The sequence below is a fragment of the Etheostoma cragini genome, chromosome 7 (genome assembly GCF_013103735.1).
Source record: "Etheostoma cragini isolate CJK2018 chromosome 7, CSU_Ecrag_1.0, whole genome shotgun sequence".
NCBI classification, from domain to species: Eukaryota; Metazoa; Chordata; class Actinopteri; order Perciformes; family Percidae; genus Etheostoma; species Etheostoma cragini.
In genome coordinates, this window is record NC_048413.1 from 918,347 (window position 1) to 923,781 (window position 5,435).

Genomic DNA, 5,435 nt, shown 5'->3' on the forward strand with positions numbered 1-5,435 from the left:
AGCACAAAGCTCCAGACAACACAGCCCTCAGGTTTATAGGGACACACAAACCTCTCCACCACGATAAGGTGATGGTTCCCGGAGAGGTCTTGCTTGACCGTGTTTCTTTAATGAGGTAAAGTTTCCTGAACCTGACAGTATTAACAACACAGAAATTCCAAGTTACAAATAAATATATCAATGAAATTTGCTACATCAATTGTGTAGAGGAAAAACAAAACAAGGCAATTTGTGAGCTACACAGTTTTTAGCCACATTTGTTGGCAGTTTTGTGCCTAAACGCGTTCTTTCAACAACAGTTCCTGAACTTAGGCTACTGTATAATTGTCTGATAAACGTTACTCCGAACACGTTCATTCTGATGTTTGTGAACAGCCCCCTCTCTCACTTTAACTTCGTTCAATAGGGTGCCAGGTTTTCTATAGAACCTTCCAGGCGAAGACCTGGCTAAAACACACCGCAAACAGGCCTTAATATGTAGCGGAAAAAACACCCTATCTGGCAACACCAGCCACCACGTCGCACCGCCGCATGAGTCATCAAAACAAAACGCAGCATGTAGGCTACAAAGCAGCATGGAGGCTTCGTATGATCATTTAAACGTGTTTTATGGTAAGGTTGGTGAGGATGCGAAAAATCTAAAATTTCTGTACAAACGTAGCCCGCCAGCTTTCAAAAAGAAAATAAGCACTTGAGTTACATCCAAAACAAACCTGAAACGGTACATTGAACTGACGCACCCGGATAGCATTTCAAGGTATGTGCAAGCTTATCAAAATTCTAAATATGAAATCTTACGCAAAGTTTCAGTGTTAAAACTTAAAGTAATGGCTGTCTGTGGTTCTGTATGGGCAGTGGCAATAATTTAAAAAAAAGAGAAAAATCTCGCAGCAACATATGGGAAAAACTATGAACTAGTTAATTGTTGGTACTTGGTAGCCGCTGCTCCTTCGTGTCGAAAGGAGCCAGCTGAGGTGGTTCGGGCATCTGGTAAGGGCGCCTCCCTAGGGAGGTGTTCCAGGCACGTCCAGATGGAAGGAGGCCTTCGGGGAAGACCCAGGAATAGGTGGAGAGATTATATCTCCAATCTGGCCTGGGAATGCCTCGTGATCCCCCAGTCGGAGCTGGTTGATGTGGCTCGGGAAAGGGAAGTTTGGGGTCCCCTACTGGAGCTGCTGCCCCCGCGATACCGGATAAAGCGGATGAAGATGGATGGATGGATGGATGCTGAATGACATTATGTGGAATGGGTACTAAAGTGATCTTCACTCTGTCTAGGACCATGGGAAGCTATAAACTAAGAATCATCCTTAATGAAGGAGACATACGGAAAGTGTCATTGGATTGGAAAACAGAAACGGTTGAAGAGCTGACGACAAAAGTAAAAGAAAAATGCAAGCTGCAGGATGACTTCAATCTTATGTATGAAGACCCTGACTTTGGTTATTCCCTCTCCAACCTAGATGACATAGAAGACTTGCCAGCTACAAAAGCAACTGTGAAGGTCATTTCATTGGTGACACTTGTGCCTTCTTCCACCACCAGCATTTCTGGTGTCTCAGGTGATACAGAGATTCTGTCGACAGACAGCTCAGAATCATCAACAAGATGAGAGCAGTGGCCAGAGTTTTTGGAGATTCCAAACTTCTCAGTTGATGTAGAATTCAGACCGAGACAGGCTAATCTTCAGTTTTTACGAGACCAAACTTGAATGTACCAAGAGACATGAAGCGTGGTATTTTGGAGAAGCTTGCTGAAGCGATCTACAAATTTGATGCCTATCCAAATGCAGAACGATGCCATTCTGTTGCATTGGCGCTCATAAGCAAACATCCCTGCCTAAGAGAACCAAGCTTGCCAGATGGGTGTTCTGGCTGGAAGAAAAGCTTGACATACAAAATGGGGAACTATCGCACAAAACTGAGAAAAGCTGGATGTGCAGAGGTTGCTATAAACCAGGGGGGGGGGGGAAGTCACCCCGGAAATGGCATCAAAAGGCCTCAAAAGACCAAAAAGGTTTGAGGTCAATTACTTACCAGACCTCCCTGAGGGGCAGAATGAAGATTGACTAGAGGTTGAAAGAAAGTTCCTGGTTGAAGAAATGAAAAAACTTAACCCCAGTGGAACTGTCATTGCATCTAAGATGGACCAGACTTTCCCACTGTGGAGACGGGAGATTGTGGAGGCTGAACCTCCAGTGAAAACCCTGAAAGAGCGCTGGCCAGCTCTTTTTACAGAGAGACAAGTACGTACTGATATTGTTATGCTAATTTGTATTCTGTTATGATTAAGTGTGCATTTAGGTTTTAGGACTGGTAACCAAAGCCAGTCTACTTTCTTAAATGTTCTTCTTTGTCTTGTAGGTGTTCGCTGAGTTTAACAGAATAGCTGCAACAAACCTGGAGAATGACTTTTTTGGTGCTGTTGACCGCTACACACCACACTTTGTCACCATCTTCAAGTCCAAGAAAGGAAGTGTTGGAGAGAAACTGGTTGAGATTGTGCAGCAAATTGATTCAAGGGTCAGTCTACAGACCTATGTTTTTGCTGTGGATTAGATCTTCAAATAACTACTCCAATCAGGAACTGTTCTCTGCATTGATACACATAGATGATGACACCTTATTCATGTGCGCTTTCAAAAATGGGTTTGTATTGTAACTTTTGAATGTTGCATAATCTTGAAGTTTATGTGTTCCATCCACTTCTAGAAACCAGATGTGACAGCAGTGCGTACCGTTGTTCTCCAAGGCATCCCTGTTCTGCTTGGTGATGACCCCAGTTACTTCTACAACACCTCCTTTGTAAGTTCTCATATCTTAAAAGAACACATACTGTATTTTACTGTGAGCTCAAAACAAAATTCAGTGTATGCCAGCAGGGCAAGAAAAACGAGATAAAACAACAAAAACCTTAAACAAACAATGAAGCAGCCATTCAACTAACTCCATTTGTAGTCCATGTCACAGGGTTGCGCTGCTGAGTGCAACAATGCTAAGCCCACTTGCCGTGCTGTAATTGTGGGTTCTGCACAAGAGGTAGAACATTTCTCTCCATCAAAAAGAATAGCTGTAACAGCAATAACATCTGAATAAATTTTGTGTTAGGATAGAGCTTAATTTCATTAATGTTTTTTAGTGGATGTCCGTTTGCTGGGTGTAAAGTGAAAACCTAATAGGCTGAATGGAAGTGTTGACTTGACAGATGACTTGAGAAAATTGATAATGCCAATCAACATTTACCTGTTGTAATGTTTGTGTTTGGTTGTATACAGGATTCTGACAGTGAGGAGGCCTGGGCCCAGGTATCTGTTGGATTGCTGACTATCATCAGTGAAGATGCACCTATCTGTCCAAATCATCTCCATCTTGACCCAGTGTCTACTGCCATCATTCTTGAAGGAGGTATTGTTATGGACAGAACCTACCTCAAGCACTTTGCCTCTTGTTTGGGTTGTCCTATGCACTACACTTGGACTACCCTAAAGCCATGAAAAGCACATTCAACTTTATTCAACAAGTGATGCTTGGCCTGGGAGGCAACAAACTCCCCCCCAAACTTCAAACTCTTAAAAATCTCCTGTTGAGTTAAGATGGTAAAAATCAAGAGTGACATTTGGTATACAATTTTGTTTATAAAAGTGGGTCCAGCTGCTTTTAATTGTCAAGTAAATAAAAGCACTGCCCATCTGCAAGTTACATTTAGAGGCTGCAGGTGTATGGTCATTCATACATGTGAGATTGGTTGCCGTAGTTATAAACTAACTGGATGTCACTTGTATTTAGGGTTAGGCAGATTGATTCTGTCAGCACTTGATTCTTCACCAAGTTTGGTCTTTAAACTTTGTTATTACAAAAGTAAAGCACTTGTACAGGATTATCTTAAAATAAAGGTCAGGGTTGGATTTCTCTTTCCACAAATGACAAATTTATGTATTTTTATGAAGCCAAATACATTGACTGCCTATTATTACTGGAAGATTATTGAAGAACAATTTTTGTACCGATGTTTCTATAAGTAGATAGGCAAACATTCAGTCCAACAGAGTGTGTTGTTCACACCCCTTGGTGTTGCTATCACTCTGTACTTAAAAAAAAAAAAGTGTGTGTGTGTGTGTGTGTTTTGGTTCTGTAAGAAGAGATATTCTGTGGTTGGCACTATTACCTTGACATTGATCATTTTAGTCTGAATGTTGTCTTCAAGTGGTACTGATCACTTATAGTAATGACTAACATTTTAATCTCATCGAAACCAACTGGTATCTTTACCACCTGTCTCGGGTGCAGATTTGACTGTACCAGATACACTCACAAAATGTAGTATATTTCCCAAAAATTCGTACTCTTGTAAATAAAATTACTTGAAGCAGTGAAGTCAAGAATTCCTGGGCCAAATTTGATTGATTGAAATTACAAGGTGTATCTGGGCCAAGTACATGATAATTTAAAATAAATAAAAATTGAGTAAAATGAGTAAAATTACAAATGTCAAAGTAATGCGTACTTAATGCCAGATTTAAATGGTTGTATGAGTCCGATTTTCTCTGAGATCCACCATATCAGCGGAGTAATGACATGCACAGTAGACCACAACTCTCCAAATCTCGGACAACAGAGATGGGAGGAGTTATATTTTGAATGTGCATCAAAAAAAAAAAAAATCAAATCCTTTGAAACTGTTGCTCCTAATATGCTTTTGATCTCATGATGCTTTTGATCTCATGATGCGTTTGATCTTATGATGCTTTTGATCCTATAGTGATTTTAATCATGTGATGCTTTTGATCCTGTGATGCTTTTGACCTTTTGATGCTTTTGATCCTGTGATGCTTTTGATCTGATTATTCTTTTGCTCCTATTGATGCTTTTGATCCTTTGTTTCTCTTGATCCTTAGATGCTTTAGAACCTATGATGCTTTTGAACCTATTATGCTTTCGATCCTTCAATGTTTTTGAACCTATGATGCTTTTCATCCTTTTATGCTTTTAACCCTATGAGGCTTTTGATCCTGTTATGCTTTTGATATTATGATGCTTTTGATCCCAATATGCTTTTGCTCCCAATATGCTTTTGATCTTATGACGTTTTTGATGCTTTGACCCTTTGAAGCTTTTGACCCTTTGACCCTTTGATGTTTTTGATCCTATAATGCTTTTGATCCATTGATGATTTTGATCCTTTCATGCTTTTGCTCCCAATATGTTTTTGATCCTATGATGTTTTTGATCCTATAGTGATTTTAATCATATGATGCTTTCGATTCTTTGATGCTTTTGATCCTGTGATGCTTTTGATTATTTGATCCCAATATGCTTTTGATCCTTCGATGCTTTTGAACCTATCAGGCTTTTGATCCTTTTATGCTTTTAACCCTATGATGCTTTTGATCCTTTGATGCTTTTGCTCCCAATATGCTTTTGATCCTATGAGGTTTG

At 40.1% G+C, this 5,435-nt stretch overlaps 1 long non-coding RNA gene across 1 annotated transcript; it reads left to right on the forward strand.

Annotated features, from left to right (window-relative positions):
• The first annotated feature begins 2,387 nt into the window (after positions 1 to 2,387).
• Positions 2,388 to 3,319, forward strand: LOC117948005. Its single transcript, XR_004657377.1, has 3 exons — positions 2,388 to 2,522; positions 2,712 to 2,804; positions 3,275 to 3,319. It is a non-coding gene; the product is annotated as an uncharacterized LOC117948005 (long non-coding RNA).
• The last annotated feature ends 2,116 nt before the right edge of the window (positions 3,320 to 5,435 follow it).